The following is a 19,119-nucleotide window of genomic DNA, read 5'->3' as shown; positions in this document are numbered from 1 at the left end:
TTGAATCTTCCTTGGGAGAGCCAAACCTTTAGTGTATTTCCTTCAAGCCATTTGTCCAACTAAAATGATTTAATGGATACTACATCAACCAATTCAAAGGATTTAAAATGACTTTTATAACTTCTCTTTGCTTTTGTCTTGCCACTGAGTTGAGATTTTTGTAGACCTTTGTATTTTTCAGTTTTATCTGTGTGATGGTTGGAAGTGAAAAGCAGTTGCATTTTCCAACTGTGAAAGTCACAGAATTTCTAGATTTTCTAAACTCCCTTTTAATCTCTTTGCAAACTAGCTAATTCTTTCCTGAACTCATCTCTTTCTTATAGATTTTTAAAATCAAATTAGTCAGAGAAACTAACCACACAGCCAACTTCTATTTTCCCACTTTATCTAAATTCACAAGCTCATTAGGTGCAGTTATTAATAGAAAACAGTTTTGCCAGATGTTTGCCACTGCAGAACATGAGTCTTCATCTTTCTTGACTCTAATAATAGTTGGGTGGCTGTCCACTGTCAAGTCCCAGAGCCAGTGCCATACATTTTTGAATTTTTACTGCAGTTCCCTAATTATCATTACCACTTGCTGAATTAGCCACCTTTTTCTAGGCTGTGCTATAGTAATAAGCACACCCCAAATTTTTAATGGCTTAGCGCAATAAAAGTTGGCTGACATGACATGACATGACAACTATGGTCTGGCTGTGGCTCTGGTTTCTGTCTCTTTCATTTCAGAATCCATGCCAAGGAGCAGGGGCATTGTCAGGCTTACTTCAGAGAGAGTGAGAGAAAAAAAAAAAGATAAATCACCACATAATGGCTCTTAAAACTTCTGCTTAGAAGTGGCACAGTCATGATCCCTCGTATTCTATTGGATTTAGCAAATCACATTGGCAAACCTGGCATCAGTAGGTAGGAATGTGTAATACCTTCAGTTGGTGAGAGGAGTGAATGTTTTCAGAATGATATAATTTATGACAGTCCCATTCAGTGACAAATACATGCTTCTGAAATGAATGGGCAGTGATATTTGGAAATAAAAACAATACAATCTATCTCATCTACCCATTCAGTCATACTTTGTGGAACAGAGAAATTACAGGACTTCTCTATAGCACAGGGAATCTCTGCCTGAAAGTTCTTGGCACATGAAAGAGGGACAGGTGAGGAGAACACACAATGCATAAGGCAGGCAGCTCTGAGATACAGAGAGAGAGACAAAAGGCTGGGTCACGCCTGTGCAGAGACCTCTTACACGTTGGCCCCACACAAAGGTATCAAGCAGCTACCTGCCTTAGTCCCTCCTTCTTTGATGAGGAGGAGTAAGAGGGCAACCATCAGTGATACTTTAAAACTCTTCCCTTTCCTGGAGTGGAGTGGAAGTTCCTTCCTCTCTTACAGAAGCATATTTTCCACTACTTCCCAGATAATTGCCCCCTTGTCTCTTTGAACCTAACAGCTAATGTTATGGATAGCCAGTGTCTGGTGTTCTTTCTCGGTGGAGCCTATTTTTATCAAGATGCTTCTTCAATAACAGCTGCTTGTTTATAGAATCCAGGGTGAGCATCTCAGCTTTGCCCCCAGAAATCTCTGAGACATTTAATGTCTCACTCTGGGGCCTGAGTGAGACATTAACAAATGAACTGTTAAACATGCTTTACTATGAATGAAAAAATTGGTGTTTATTTTATTTCCCACCTTAGAGTATGCCTAGCCAAGTTGTTCAGTAAAACTGAATTAAGACTAGACAACAAGACCAAATGTCAACATGTCATAATATGCTTCCAAGAATGTAAGACTGTTCATGTGCCCTTAGTGTTCTATTTCTTCTGTGTATTCTTAATCATTTATAGCAGGTCAATTTGGGTTTTCAGTCTTTCATGTGTTTCTTAGATTGTTCGTTGTTTTTTCTCTACTGTGTGGTAGAGAGGCTAGAATATAATGTCTGCTTTCCTTTTTTACCCCTTTGTTCTTGGTCCCACACATTTGTCTTCCTATTATATTTCTTTAGACTCTCCTTTGAAGTATGTTCTATGATGAGATATGAAGACACTAAGATGTAAATCTTATCATCCCGAGGCTATCATATTGGATAATTCTACACAGAGTATAACCTAGACCAGGATATTATCTATTTTTTTTTTGTCTGTTATGGATCTTTGTAAGATGGTTTATCTCCAGTGTGTCTTATTTAGAAATCTAACTGTATAAATTTTCTGACCATAGTCCCCCAGGAAATATATAGATATGCTTTCTCAGATAAAAGCAAAACAAAAGAAAAGTATCACATGGAAGAAAAACAGCAGCAAAAGTGTTGCCTTGAAACAATCAAATGTTGCTTGAAGTAGTTTAGACTGATCTTAGTCCTCCCTTCTGAAATTTTTCTGAGTTTTCTTCAGCCACCTGGCTGTCTCTGTTTTCAAGCTGAGGGTTCCCAGTTGCACTTATTACAGACTCTCTCTCTGCGGTTTTGAGTGCTTTTCAATAGTCTTTTGCATCTGGATTGTCCCTGTGAGTATAATTTTACTTTATTTTTTTCTGTGATCTTGTTTCCCTTTCTTCTTTACATCTCTTTGGGTCCCCCCACCCGTATTAATAACATAATACACACAAGTCTGACTTTATTTCCTTTTATTGGATTTTACCATCCCACTGTTACTGTTCTGAAAGCCAGATTCAATTTAATTTTAAAACTGATATTTTGAGCAAACATGAATTCTTTAGTCAGAGAATTAAAACATATAATCATTAATAATATTTTTATTTTTTCTTCTGTCTCAATCTAAGAAGAATACCTCAACCTAAAAAGAGTCTGTATTTCTCAGCTGGCTGACAAAAACAGTAACTCCACTATGATGGCTGCAGTGTCCAGGTCTTTAAAATCAAAAGCGTTTGTCAGGGCTTGATTGATTAACCATGATGACCCAAGTTGAGATCATTTTCTAGAAGTCAGTAGCAAACCACATGAAGCTGAGAAGTTAGAATTTTTAGTTTCTTCTTTGTTCTTATGTGACATTCACTACATCGACAAAGAAACAACAACTGAGGCAACGGTCCAGTTCATTAAAGTTTAACAGTGATGACAGATTGCAAAATCACCAGATGTCTTTACTCCTATGCCCACATACTGTTTGACTAAGCAGTTTTTCTCATTAGAGTGGTAGATTTTATTTGCTCTCTCTTTGAACTCGAGCTTTCTTTATTAATTATTTTGCCTAATAGAATGTGGGGAATTAATGGCACCAGTTCTGAGTCTTAGCCTTGTGAAAGCAAGTTCTTATTCACTTGGGCTCCTACCTCTAACATGAGAACAGTCCCCCCTACTTGAATGGTAAGAGATGCATCCATGAGAGATGACAACATTACAGACCAGCCAGCAGTCAGCCTTGCCAGAGAGAACCCAGTCAAAATTAGCAGAGAGTCAGCCTTACCTATACCTGATACAGACATATGATTTAGATCAGGGTGGACTCCCAGCTGACCTCCCAAAGAGGTTCTTATTAAACCTAATAGTTACGTTTAAACTGTTGACTTTTGGGTAGCTTGTTATACAGCAATATGGTGACAGCTGATAATTAATACAGAGGATCATGTGCTAGAGCTCTGTGGTCTGCCAAGGATTATGCAATATGCCCATTGTAATTTAAGCTGTGGGACTATAGCCCTTGTTGAAAACAGAATACAATTATTTCATTTGGTAGTATCTTTAAAACCTGTATACAGAAGTCCTGCCAATTTTGATGTAAGCCTTAATTGAAATTAAATGACTACCTGTCTCAGTCTCATCTTCAGTGTGAGAAGAGGCCAGTTTGCATCAGGGGTATAGTCAGATCCATGTCTGATTTTCCAACAGCTAGTGGTCCCTCTTCCTAAAGCATGCATCTATTGAAACTAGATTCAGTCCTGCAGAAACCCACCATTACATCATAAAAAATGTTTTATTCTTTCCTATGTGCCATTTGGTCCCTTAATTTCCTGCTTTATCCCTGTTTGAAAGGTTTCCCCCCCACTCCATGTTTTGGTCATTCTGACTCAGGCTAAATAATCATACCTCCTCTGAGTGCTGAGTCAATAGAAAATATGAACAGGAGACAGGCAGGAATTAGGTATGTATAGATTGGATAATATAGCTTGAACTCGGGGCCAAATCCAGCTTTGTACATTTTGTACCATAAATTAGAGTTACGTATTCAACCCGTCACTGGTGGAACAGTTGGTTTCCTCTACTATTTGGGAAAACAAGTTAATACAAATGAAAAAGTTAATATTCAGGAAGTGGCAGAGGGAGCATACACTACTTGTAAGTTGGCACTTCAGAGAGAGATAACAAACAGCATAGTGGTTGAGCAATGACCTTCAACATGTTAACCTAGTCAAGTAGATAGTGGATTCAGAATCTTGTAAGTTGAAGCCACATTAGATTTTCATTGAGTTTCACAGAACATGGTAGTGACGTTGGACACAATGTAACAATTTACCATAAAATATAGTTTGCTAATTTGTAATTGGGACGTGCAGAAAGCCAATATGTGGATGTGGAATTCATTGATGCTGTTTTCTGGGCATGGATTTCACGCCCATTAAACTGGGAATAGTTCTGTGACTTGCTTTGACCAATGAAATGTGAGAGAAAGAATATAGGCTACTTCCCAGTTAGAGCCTTTTAGCGCATTGTGTGATTCACTAGATCCCTTCCCATTCTTTAGGACTCTTGAAGCATGTAAGAATATAGAATTTCCTTCAGCGAAGGCCCCTGTTGGAGTAAATCCTTCTAATGAATCATATTGAACATATAACCTGAGTAAGACATTTAAAACCTTTGTTTAAACCATGGAGATTTCAGGGTTGTTTGTTACTGTAGCATAAGCTGTTTTTCAATTCCATAAAAAATATCTAAAGGCATTGTAAATGACTGAGACCATAGGTTTTTGTTATGTTAGTACTCACTTAGAGTGGTTTTATTGTTTTGTTATTAGAGGCTGGAATGATGGCATTCTATGGTTTTCAGTGCAGAAAACCAAAGCTTTGCAGTAACTGGGAAGGGAGATAATGTACTTAATAAGAACTTAACTCTAAGAAAATAAATTGGAATAAAGTAGTAGTGTGTATTAGTGCACATTAGTTGTTAACTGTATTTGACAAGGAATTGCAAAGAAGAAGTGAGCACAGAATTTACTGTCATTGTCTCAAAGGTTGGTTAGAGAGTAGGGAGCAATCAGAAATGTGGGGATTTGTAGGACTGGAAAGGTAACTGATTCTTAACCTCAAATAATAAAAGATAAAATGGAGAAATTCTTTGATCACTAAAGACAGATTAAATCTCAGGCACAAGGCAATACTTAAATCAAGAGAATGGCTGATACATCCATTTTGTTAAAACCTCTCCATCAACTAACATGTCTCAGTGTAAAGGTCCAACTAAGAAGGTGGTTTCATTAAATCTTTTTAATTAGAAAAAAAATAGCTCTAGGAAGAGAGACTAAATACATGGTTCTTTCACTAGAGTCTGACAGGTTGCAGAGACATACAATAAAACTGAGAAAAGAGTCAAGGATATGAGAAAACAAAGAGATATTTTTAAAATCTGATAAGTCTAGAAAAGATTGTGTGTGCAATAATTGGTACATGGGATAGATTTGATTCAACTAAGTAAGAAGCCCATGAAAGTTTTTCAGAGATGGTACTGCCAAAGAAACCATGATGGAAATTAAGAAATTCTAAAATTATCTCTCCAAGACCTAAAATGACTATTGAATCCCCAGCATTCTCCAAGTAGTAAATAGGATGAGAACATTGTTCAGCCTACAAAGATGACTTTTTTTTCCCCTAATGTCCAATGTATGTATCTAAGTAATATAATGAGACGAATTATCACCCAAAGGACATAATCACAGATCAAGTAGAACAATGAATGAGAAGCTCCTTCTAAGGAACAGAATTGTGAATTAATGAAGAAACATTTTCCTTCCAACAGGAGGAAGTCTGTGAATGTCTGACAGAAGGATTGCAGGATGTTACAACAAGTGGCTATAGGGCATATTTCCCATTCTTCCATTTTCCAAGGTGAGTCTTTATTGTAGTTATATTATCTCTGTTCCTCCATTGTACACAGGGTGCATGGGGACCACTTATTTGGTTTAGGTCTCCTGATCAAGAAATATGAGTGATCCCATCCTCACACCATATATGAAAGTAACTTCCATGTGGAATAAATATCCAAAGTTTAAAAGAGATTCTGTTTATAATTAAGATCTAGGTTGTTTTTGGTCCAAAATTCTCAAATTATTAAGAACTTGACTTTGGGCATTTTAAATGGAACATTTTGAGGATAAGGATCAAAAGGATGAATAATTGACTGTTGGGATTAATGATGCTTGCTCACAGTAGTGGCATGAGTGATGTGATACAGGAAAATAATTAGTCTCTAGGGTTAATCCTAACTCTTTTAGGTACCTAAATTCATCAATCATTGCTTAAATTCACCAACTATTTCCAGTTGGGTGAGAAAATAAGTTGCCCTAGATATTGCTTCATTAAGTACATGTGGAATGGAATAAAGGGGGATGTGATATACTTTAAAGCATTTAATATTAAACATCAAGAAGATCTGACTGGTAGATTGAATATATGCTTCATATACTCCCGTACCAGAGGATGAATTAACATAGGAGTATGTTTAGAAATAAAATATCAACTATGATATAGTTTTATAGAAACCATATAGGAAAAAATAAAAAACCTTGTAAACACTGTGCTAATGACTCACATACAAATGAAGCTTTAGACTACAAACAGCTGCTTTTGGAAAAATCAACCTTGAAGAGGTTTATGCTTTGTTTGCCTAAAGCTAAATTATCTTGCTGCAAAGCTCAGGAAAAAAATAAAGTAACATTTTGTAGGTATCAGCATAACTTCTGGCACGTTAATCTGTCACTGAGGCTTGAATAAATGTCATTTGATTCTCTGTTGGGGGTTATGATAGCCTTTAACAGAAACATGTTTAAATTAGACAAACCAGAGGACAAGAGCATACAGTATGTTGAGACAGAGTGTTTTTATGCTGAAAATATTTCCATAAATGGAAGACTTTTTGAGAACTTAAGCCAATCTATTTTAAGGTCCCTATGCTATTTTTTTTTCTTTTAGGAATCAGAATAGTTTAAACCAAAAACTTTTTTTTAAAGAATAAAAACATAACCAATGTTTAGATATTCAATATAATCAAGTTTACATGACAAGTCAAGCCTGCTTCTTCATTTCCATTTGTCCCTACTGTTGTCCTCTCTTTCTTCTCTGTCATCAGTTATTCTCCTCAAGGAAATTTCCCAATATTGCACAAGTATGTTATAAATCCCTTAACTACACTTAACATACCCCTTTAGCTACCTCTCCATTTTGCTCACATTTATGGCAAAATTCTTCAAAATGTCTGTATTTACTATCACCACTTTACTTAATCCATCTAGGTTTTTGTGTCTGTCCATGCACAAATACTACTGGTTTCAAGATCCCATCAATAACTTCCATGTTGTTAAATCTAATGATAAATTCTTAAACCATGTCTAATTGGACTTAGCAGCATTTGACACAAATAACCATAATAACTCCTCCTTGAAACACTTTCTTCACCTGACCCCCGGAAAATCTTTTGTTCTTCTTCCTGTGACACTGAGTACTGTCTTAAAAGAGATACTAAAATATCCTTCTGATTTCTCTTCTCTGACCTGACCTCTAAACATTAGATTTGCACAAGTCTCAATCCTTGAATATCTTTTCTTTATCAATAGGAATTACCTAATTGATTTCACTCAATGATATGCATGTACATCTCATCTGTATGGTGATGACTTCAAATTTATGTCCTCAGTAATAACTCTTCTTTGAACTTCAAACACATAAATCCACTTGCAGTCTTACAGGGATCTCATACTTAATATATCTAAAACAATTCTTGATTTTTACTGTGAAACCCTCTATTCTTCTCAATTCAAAAACAGCAGTTCTGGGGGATTGCCAAGATGGCAGAGTAGAAGGACACATAGCTCATCCTTTCCCACAAATACACCAAAAATTACACCCATAGATGGAACAATTCACACAGAATATCTACTGAACTTAGGCAGAATATCTCTTATTTCGGAAATACAAGAAGATTATGCACAAACATGGTTAGGAGGGAAAAAAGAAAAAGAAAAAGGAAATCATTGAGGGATCTGCTCTGCAGGGAGTGAACAGCGAAGGAGGAAAATCGCCCTCACTTTGGGATGCCCCCTCTCCAGAGAGGAGGTCAGCAGGGACAGAAAGGGAGCTTCCAAGGCTTGGAGGAGAAAGCAGCAGACGTTTGACACAGAACTGAGCAAAGCCAGCAGAAAGGGTCCCTGTGATACCTAGCCCAAGATGTGAGCCAGTTGGGGCAAGCCAGGATGGGCTGCTGGAGTTTGGGCTTCCATAGAGAAATCTGGGGAGAGGTCTGGGGCTGACTGAGCAGAGACAGCCTCATGGGGCTGGAGTGTGGTGCAGGCTGTGGGTGGAAGTGTGTGCAGAACAGAACAGCCAGGGACCTCCATAAAAGTCACAACTGCTGGTGTGCATGGTGGGGAGGGTTGCAACATAGCCAGGCCATAGCTGCCATCTCTGCTAGCCCAGCAGACGTTGCTCTGCACAATTATTGGTGCACATTCTCATGAGAAGATAGGAGGGGTTCAGACATAGCCATCAACCTGGCTTGTTCAAGAGACTTAATCCCTTGTATGCAGCTCCTGGATGGAGGCGGGGCTGAAACCTGAATCCGTACCTAGGGGACCTGCAGATTCCCAGGCAGGACTGAGACTGATTCTGTACCCTGGCAGCGGTGACAGATTTGCTCTGCTGGTGCCTGTGTGGACCCATGTCTCCAAGATGAATGAGCTAAGTTCTGGCACATAGTGGGGGTGGGTTTGGCATTAGCAGCAGGCCTGTGTACTGTACACAGACATAGGGCTGGGGTCTGCGCTGACCCTGTAGTGCATGGTGGATCCAGGTGTGTGACTGCATGCTCACTTGAAGACTATGAATAGGAATGTAGAATACTATAAAAAGGAAATAGAAACTGTAAAGAGGAGACAATTAAAATCAGAAAACTCAGTTGCTGAGATAAGGGCTGAGCTCAAGGCAGTCAAAAGCAGACTAGATAATTCAGAAGAATAAGTAAGTGATTTATGAGGCAGGATAACAGAAATCACCCAATCAGAACAGCAGACAGAAAAACAGTATTAAACAGTTATAGTAATGGGTTAACATACTGGAGAAACAGGGTAACCACGAATGAAAGGCAAATAATAGTCACAAAAACCAAAAAGAAACCAACCTAATAAAAAAGAAAATTATCAAATGACACACACACACACACACACACACACACACACAAATAAACAAAACAGAAAGGAACAAAGAAACACCAAATCAACTGGAAAACAAAGTTCAAAATGGCAATAAACACACATCTATCACTAGTTACTGTAAATGTCAATGGACTAAATGCTTTGATCAGAAGACATAAAGTGGCAGATTGGATAATAAAACAAGAACCTACAATATGCTGCCTACAAGAGACCCACTTTAGACTGAAGACACACATAGATGTAAAGTGAAAGGATGGAAAAATATTTCATACAAATGGAAATGACAAGAAAGCGAGACTAGCAATACTCATGTCAGACAAAATAGACTTTAAAATAAAGGCCATAAAGAAAGATAAAGAAAAAAACTATATGATGATAAATGGAGTGATACAAGAAGAGGATATTACACTTGTTAACATATATACACCCAATATAAAAGCACCCAAATATAGAAAACAAATATTAACAGACATAAAGGGAAAATTTGATGGGAACACACTAATGGTAGGTGACTTTAACATGCTAATAACATCACTGGACAGGTCTTCCAAACAGAAAATCAATAAGGCAATGGAGATACAAAATGACACAATAGAACAGTTGGACTTGGTTGATATTTTTAGGGCATTACATCCCCCCCCAAAATAATATACATTCTTTTCAAGTGCACATGGAACATTCTCTAGTACAGACCACATACTCATACACGAAAGAAGCCTCAACAAATTTAAGAGAATAGAAATGATTTCAAGCATCTTTTCTGATCACAATGGCATGAAACTAGAAATCAACCACAGAAAAACAAAGGAGAAAAAACCAGCTACCTGGAGACTAAACAAGATGCTACTAAAAAAACAAACAAACAAGCAAAAACAATGGGTCAATGATGAAACCAAAGAAGAAATTAATAATACTTTGATACAAATGGCAATGAAAACAGAACAACACAAAATTTATGGGATACAGCAAAAGCAGTACTAAAAAGGAAGTTCATAGTGATAAAAGCCTTCCTCAAAATATAAGAACAATCTCAAGTAAACAACCTAACTTACCACCTAAAAGAATTAGAAAAAGAAGAACAAACAAAACCTAAGTCAGCAGAAGAAAAGAAATAGTAAAGATCAAGGGAGGAAATAAATAAAATAGAGATTAATAAAATGTTTTTAACTTAATCAAACCAAGAGCTGGTTTTCTGAAGAGTAAACAAAATTGACAAACTTCTGGCCAGGCTCACCAAGAAGTAAAGAGAGAGAACAAAAATAAACAAAGTAAGACAGGAAAATGGAAAAATTACAACCAGCACCACAGATATTCAAAAAACTATAAGAGAATACTATGAACAACTATTTGGCAATAAACTGGATAACCTAGAAGAAATGGACAAGATTCTAGAAACATACAGTCCACCAAAACTGAATCAAGAAGAAATAGATCATTTGAACAGACTGATCACTAGAAGTAAAGTAGAATCAGCAATAAAAAACCTCCCTGCAAACGAAAAGTCCATAAACAGATGGCTTCACAAGGGAATTTGACCAAACGTACAAAGAACTCATATTGATCAAACTCTTCCAAAATATTGAAGGGAAGGGTATACTCCCAAACTCGTTCTATGAAGCCACTATCACCTTGATATCAAAGCCAGAGAAAGATACTATCAAAAAAGAAAGCTATAGGACAATATCCTTGGTGAACATAGATGCAAAAATCCTCAACAAAGTAATTATCAAATGGAATCCAACAACACATAAAAAAAGCATTATACACTATGATCAAGTTGGGTTCATCCCAGGAACACAAAGATGGTTCAATATATACACACCACATCAACAAGAGAAAGGACAAAAATGATATGATCATCTCAATAGATGCAGAAAAAGCATTTGATAAAATTCAGTGCCCATTTATGATAAAAACCCTTACCAAAGTGAGTATAGAGGGAACATATCTCAACATAATAAAAGCTATTTGACAAATCCACAGCCAACATAATACTCAGGGGTGAAAGGTTGAAAGCCTTCCCACTAAAATCTGGAACAAGACAAGGATGCCTATTGTTACCACTTCTATTCAACATAGTATTTAAAGTCCCAGCCATAGCAATTAGGCAAGAAAAATACAATAGGGATCTAAATTGGAAGACAAGAGGTAAAATTGTCACTATATGTAGATGATATGATACTATATATAGAAAACTTGAAAGGCTCCACACAAAAACTACTAGAGCTGCTAGAAGTATTTGGCAAGGTTGCAGGATACAAGATTAACATACAGAAATCAGTTGCATTTCTTTACCCTAATAATGAAATATCAGAAAGAGAAAGTAAAGAAACAATCCCTTTTAATAATGCATACAAAAAAATAAAATAAAATGCTTAGGAATAAACCTCATCAAGGAGGTGAAAGTCTTATATGCAAAGAACTATAAAACATTGATTAAGGAAATTAAAGATGACATAAAGAAATGGAAAGATACCCCATGCTCTTGGAGTAGAAGAATTGATATTGTTAAAATGGCCATAGTACCCAAAGCAATCTACAGATTTAATGTGATCCCTATCAAATTACCCATGACATTTTTCACATAACCAAAAGAAATAATCCTAAAACCTATATGGAATCACACAAGACCAAGAATTGCCAAAGCAATACTGAAGAAAAAGAACAAAGCTGGAGGAATAACTCTCCCAGACTTCAGACAATACTATAGAGCTACAGTAATCAAAACAGTGTGCTATTGGCACAAAAACAGACATATGAATCAATGGAACAGAATAGAGTCCAGAAATAGACCTACAGACTTAGTCAATTAATCCTTGACAAAGGAGGCAAGAATATACAATGGAGAAAAGACAGTCTCTTCACCAAGTGGTGTTGGGAAAATTGGACAGCCACATGTAAATCAATGAAGTTACAATACTCCCTCACACCATAAACAAAAATAAACTCAAAATGACTTAAGGACAAATATAAGACAAGACATGATAAACCTCCTAGAAGAAAACATAGGCAAAACATTTTTTGACATAAATCTTAGCAATGTTCTCTTAGGTCAGTCTACCCGAGCTATAGAAGTAAAAGCAAAAATAAACAAATAGTACCTAATTAAACTTATAAGCTTTTGCACAGCAAAGGAAACCATAAGCAAAACAAAAAGATAACCTGTGGAATGGAAGAAAATATATTTCAAATGATGCAACTGACAAGGGCTTAATTTCCACACTATATAAACAGCCCATACAACTTAACAACAACAACAACAACAACAACAACAACAACAACACCACCCAATCCAAAAATGGGCAGAGGATCTAAGCAAGCAATTCTCTAATGAAGACATACAAATGGCCAATAGGTGCATGAAAAAAATGCTCAGTATTGCTAATTATCATAGAAATGAAAGTCAAAACTATGATGAGGTATCACCCCACACCAATCAGAATGGACATCATTAAAAAGTCCACAAATCATAAATGCTGGAGGGGACGTGAAGAAAAGGGAGCCCTCCTGCAGTGTTGGTGGGAATGTAGTTTGGTGCAGCCATTATGGAAAACAGAATGGAGATGCCTTAAAAAACTAAAAATAGACTTACCATATGATCCAGCAGTCCTGGAATTGATCTGGAGGGAACTCAAATTCGAAAAGACACATGCACCCCAGTGTTCATAGCAGCACTATTTACCATAGTGACTGAATAAAGAAGCTGTGGTATATTTATACAATGGAATACTACTCAGCCATAAAAATAATAAAATAATGCCATTTGCACATGGATGAAGCTGGAGATCCTCATTCTAAGTGAAGTAAGCCAGAAAGAGAAAGAAAAATACCATATGATATCACTCATATGTGGAATCTGAAAAAAAAGGGAAAAAAAGAAGACATCAATGAACTTACCTACAAATCAGAAACAGACACACAGACAAAGTAAACAAACTTATGGCTATCGGAGGGAAAGGTGGTGGGGAAGGGATAAATTGGAAATTAAAGGTTTTCAAATATTAACTACTATATACAAAATAGATACAAACAGATTTCTTCTGTATGGTGCAGGGAACTGTATTCAATATTTTACAGTAACCTATAATGAAAAAAGAATATGAAAACTAATATGTGTATGTATATGTATGACTGAAACATTAAACTGACACAACATTGTAAACTAACTGTATTTCAACTAAAAAATTAGTAGCTCCATTCTTCCAAATGCTTAGGCCAAAACCCTAGAGCAAGCTATAACTCCTCTTTTTCTCTCATGTGGCAGCAAAATTTGGTTTTGTCCTTAAAATAGATCAAAATCCTAACCGTGTTATCCCATCTCTAATCCTTACAACCCTTGTCCAGGCTGCCATTATCTCTAATCTAAATTACTACAATAGTAATTTTCCAGCTTCAACTTTTCTTGACCTACATTCTTGTTCCTTATGTTTGTTATGCTCACCATGTCTTCTTTCTCTAAGAAGAAGGGAAAAATCCACGATTCAGCTCCTGACTTCCTTCAGGTCTTTACGCAAATGTCTTATTATCAGAAAGAACTTTCCTACTCCTTTACGTAAAACAACACCTTATTGACTATTACTCCTATATCTCTTTACTCTACTGAAGTCTCATTATAGCACTTTTAACTTCTTGAGATACTACTCATTCATTCATTCATTCATTTGGTTTTTGTCTGTCATACTTCCCTAAAATGTAGATTCCATGAGAGAGACAGAATTTCTCAGTTTTGTCTACTGTTGTGCCTGGAACACTGACTGGCATGTGGTGTATGCTCAATAAATATCTATTGAAATGATCCCAAAGTTAACTTAATTCCAGTAGGGTCTAGTTGCACAAAATGATATACTTAACTATAAGATTTTTGTTTTAACTCTCAATATCCTTTAAAATCCAACTGCCACAATGTACATTTGTCCTTCATGGGTATGTCTGACCTGTAACCTTGTACTCTGCTGGAAAGGGTTTACATGGGATGAAATGATGTGACCCTGTAGAGACAGTCAGATAAACCAAACCAAATGACCAGTAGGGTGATAGGTTGCATCCAGATCGTAGTCAAAACAAGGGCACAGGCACATGTTTCAATTTGCATGTTTCAATTTGATCTTTAGTACTGATTTCTATTCAGTCACTTTTCCCTAATCATTCTTGATTCATTTGTGCTTCAAGTTTGATTAAAATCAAGTTCACATTTGAATTTAAAACTTTCATACCTGTTTTACTTTAGAATTTTAAATGGCTTGAGTATGAGGCAATTGCATGTATACAGATGTCCTCTGATTACATTAACTTATTGTCATGTACCTGTGAAAAATTTACTTTTTCAAATTATTCCTAACAAAAATTGCAAAGCAATGATACCTTTCTAGGACTCTCAAATGTGAGAGGAAGCAAAAACATTCTATTTATAAAGTTGTTTGTCCACTTAAAATATTTATATGCAATGTGGCAGTTCATTCACTTACAATGATTCACCTCAGTGAATAATTTAGTGACTTCAGGATTTGTTTACTTTCCCTATATTACATAAATATAATGAAAGCTATGAGGAGGTATTAAATATGCCATTTCAATTTAATTTACTGGCTTTCAGTGGACTTTCAACTCCCCAAAATGAATATTTTAATCCTTATAGTTATAGCAATCTTTAACATGTTTTACATTATAGGAGTATTTTTAAAATGTATCTGATATGACCAGTTATATAATCTACTTTTTAATACTCAGGATATTAAAATGCACTGTAACTTCTTTCAGATTTTTGGTTTGTAAAACATCAATATATCTTTTGTTTTTCTTCTTCATATTTAGGATAATGGTATGATACAGATAGGCTGTGGAGTTTTGCCATTAGTAAAACTGAAGTTCTTTAGCGAATATTCAGAAGCTCCAGACTTTTAAAGTCGTGATGACATATCTTCCCCTCATTCCTAATTTCAGGTGGTGATAGATTTAATTTAATTTAGTTTCTAGACCTGGCAGGGAGATGGCATGGAGACACATGCCATAAGTTATTCACCCCGTGGAGATAACAAATGGCTCATTAAGTACAGCATATTTAATTATGGAATCATGGAGTGGAAGAGACTTTTGAGGGCTTCTAGTTTAACCTTTCTTCCAAGCCAGGAACTTTTGTCAACATGCCAGATGGACAGTTTTTTAGCCACTGCTTAAACTGTGCAGTGTTGAAGATTCCACAGTTTTTAAGGGGAAACCCATTACATTCGGGACGAAGAGAATGATTAGAAAATTCTTACTCACATTTATCTAACAGATGCTCCTTTAAAATTCAATCTCTTGGCCCCTGTTGTACAACACAGTATCTAGTAGTCTTTTCTTTTACCTGACAGTCTTTCAGATGTTTTAGTCTGCTGTTGTATCTCCTTATGTTTTCTGTACTCCAAATTAAGTCCTAAAAATCAGCTTGCTTGTGAAAATAATGTATTTACATAATGATAAAAAAATAAATAAAAAGAGAGAGTCACAACCAGGAAAAATACGTGACTATAAAGGCAGTGCAGCAAGGGGAAGAGCGTAAAGTCTACATGCTTTGATGATCTCTATGATTGATCTTGAATTTCAGTTCTCTACTTTCCAATAAACAAAGTGAAAGTGGATGATATGGTCACTTACATTAATTTCCTCAGTGTAATCAAAGATTTTTCACTGGCATAAATTCTGAAAGGATATATTATGTAGTTATTTGTTTATCTCAGTGTTTTAATGAACAATGTCCTCCATAACATGGATATTACCATTACTCCTATGACATTTGTGTCTAGAATTTTTACAACCTCTGATGTATTCAGAGAAAAAATTGGAATGTGTCTCTCATTTCCATACGAATTAGAAAAAATGGACAGTGGACCATTCATTTAATGAATCTTGGCAGGCTGTCTGATATGTCTCACCATGTAAGTTACAAGGATGCTACAATTCCCCAGAATAAGCCATGTCAAGAAATAGGCTTGGTCATCACTGAAAGACTCAGTAGGGAATTATCAGCTACTAAGATGTCATTCCGTCTCATAGAAGTAGTAATAATAGGATTCCTGCTGCTGGCTGCAGCTTATATATCTTCATTATTGCAGCACTGAGTGTAGGTTGTACTTCAGAAGCCTCAGTGTTTTCACAGGGAAGAAAGTGCTAATTCCAAAAGTTCATTCCAGTTCTATCAAATTAAAAATTATTATTTCTCTTTTTATTTTTTGTCCCTTCAATGGGGTCAAAACCTTAAACTGAAAATTGGATGACTTTTTCTTCTCAATAGCTCCAAAGTGACAAAAATAGTTTTTAAAATGTTTATTAGTGTGAAACTCATCATTTCTGCATCAGTCTGTCCGTACAGTGTGTATATTTGTAACACAGCTGATTTTGATTGATAAGTAATCCAATCATTTAATAACAACTCAGCTGTGTGTCACTAGTAATTGCTGCAAATAGGCATTTCTAAAGGTGAATTACAATCTATAACAATAATTATTTATTAGGAAAATGTTTAAGTTATACTCTCTCTGATGCACTCTTATCTTGGCAACAGTAAAATGATATATGATAGAAAATCCTCTTTGATCTGAACAGTGTTGGAAATCTCAAAGCAGTTTTGCATAAAATAGAACGAGCAGAATTATCTTAAATAATATTAAATAATGGATTATTTCACCAGCTTTATTGCTGAAGAAAATGTAAATAATTAATTAGCAATAAATACGCTAATTGGAAATTCAGTGTAGCTGAGGTTTACAGGAGAGCATTGCCATTTTCTTGTCTGTACTTGTGTAGATCGCCAGCTCACACACAAAAGGAGTGATGTGAAACTTACGTAGTTAATGCCTCAGTAGAGACAAATTAGAACATTTAGCCTCCAAAGAAAATTGTTCAGTTTGAATTATCTGGTTCATCTCTAATTTTTAGCTGTCTCTTTTCATCTGGTCTTTTCACATGCCTTTTCTTCAGGCTAAAGATAATGAACCCTGACTGTTTTTCAACATCTCTGCCTAGATAGAGAAATAAGTACCCAGAGACCCCTTTTCATGTTTGTAGTGTTTATTATTATGTATCTGATACTTAGTTTTGCAAATGGAAGTACATTCAAGTATATTCAGTTCTATTATAAATTTTAGCTAGTCAAGCAATTGTAAAATACTTAGCTGCATGATATGAATTATTCATACTAATGTTAAATAATAACGCTGGGATTCTGCAGCTGTTTTCTGTCATGAGAGGTTTCACCGTTGCTTCTGGAGAAGGAATCTGGAGATCAGAGGTGAAGGGGAGGGTCAAACATTGTGGGAGTCTTTCTAATTAGGCAGTTTCTAGTATGGAGGGGGGATTTATAGGCTATAGGCAGAATTCTGAATTCTAAATTCTTTACATTGGCTTCTCCTTTCTGAGATCCCTGCTGCAAAGAGGATACGTGCCCTCAGGAACCGAAGTGAAGTCCCTGAGATGAAGTCCCTGAGCATCTAGATGCAGTGCAGACTGACAGAGCTCTAGGAGGAGGGACAGTCAGAAACGTGATGTTTATATATCTGGCAAAAAACTGAGGTGTGAAAACCAAATATCTGGAGCAGAACATGGTTTTGGTTTTTTGATAGATAAAATGGGAGAATGAAATGAATCCACCTTACAATATGTCTTTCAAAAGTTGTATTTACTTCTTCTAGTGTCCTTTGCTTCAAGAAATGAATACTGTGAACAGGCAGTGAATTAGATGCTTTTAAGAAGAAACATATAGTGCACAAAGCACAATCAGAGCTGTGATAGGTAAGTTCAGATCTGTCTAGTGCTCTTGGTTTATTGGTCCCTCAGAGGCTGCCTGGAAAGCACCACAGGAAAGATACTTTTAGGCTGTAGGCAATTGAAGTGCTATAGTGAGATCACTTATTAATCTTTAAACAGTACTGTCTGCTATTGTGTGTGTTTTGGAGTCTAATTTATCTTACTTTCTACTGCTAGTATAGGATTTAGGGTCACATTCATACATATAATCAAACAGCACTATAACAAAAGGTGGAGAAAAGCCACTAGAAGTACTAAATCTTTGAGCAATTGCATAATTATAAATGAAACTGAAGTCCACTATTAGGCTAATATACTCTGTGTGTGTGACTATGCTACCCTATGTTGGAGTATTATCACAGGATAGCATGCCCTTGCATGATTTGAAAACAATATACAGAAAAGTCACTAGTCTGGCTATGGACAAAAGCAAATTTTCCTTGGTTTAATTTTTTCTGATTCATTAAAATGGCATCATAGAGGAAATGTAGGTTTCTAGTGCAGTTTGAATATCTTTGTCTTTATATTGTGTTATCTAGAAGTTTTTCTATGTTATACAGGAGAAAAATCCGTTATTTTTTAGGGGGAGGGGAAGGTAATTAGGTTTATTTATTTAATGGAGGTACTAGAGCTTGAACTCAGGATCTCGTCCATGCTAGGCATGTACTCTACCACTGAGCTATATCCTTCCCCAACAAAGCTGTTAGAACTCAAGATTAGATGCATAGTGTCCTTGGGTAAGTACTCTGGGTACACACACAGTATTTGTGTGTTTTTGTGTATTTTGGTGAGGAATTTTGTTCCTAGTGTGAGGAAACATCATGGAATGGTATTTTAATTTTTTTGCATGTATCCCTTTTCTTGCCAGTGACATGGGGGAACTTCTAGAAAGCAGTCTGAGACAGGCTTTCAGATTTACAAGTGATGCCTAGCAGGTTCCTCTGTATATGAAAAATGAAGAACT

General features: G+C 36.1%; 1 long non-coding RNA gene across 1 annotated transcript in view; it reads left to right on the top strand.

Annotated features, from left to right (window-relative positions):
- Positions 1–18,095, top strand: part of LOC140696909 (uncharacterized) — a 381,987-nt gene extending 363,892 nt beyond the window's left edge. The window contains exons 5-6 of the long non-coding RNA XR_012073565.1: positions 5,969–6,057; positions 18,041–18,095. This is a non-coding gene — a long non-coding RNA (uncharacterized lncRNA). The remainder of the gene's footprint in view (positions 1–5,968; positions 6,058–18,040) is intronic.
- Positions 18,096–19,119: the final 1,024 nt, after the last annotated feature.

Source organism: Vicugna pacos, chromosome 6 (genome assembly GCF_048564905.1).
Source record: "Vicugna pacos chromosome 6, VicPac4, whole genome shotgun sequence".
NCBI classification, from domain to species: domain Eukaryota; kingdom Metazoa; phylum Chordata; class Mammalia; order Artiodactyla; family Camelidae; genus Vicugna; species Vicugna pacos.
This window is presented reverse-complemented; position numbering and strand designations above follow the sequence as displayed.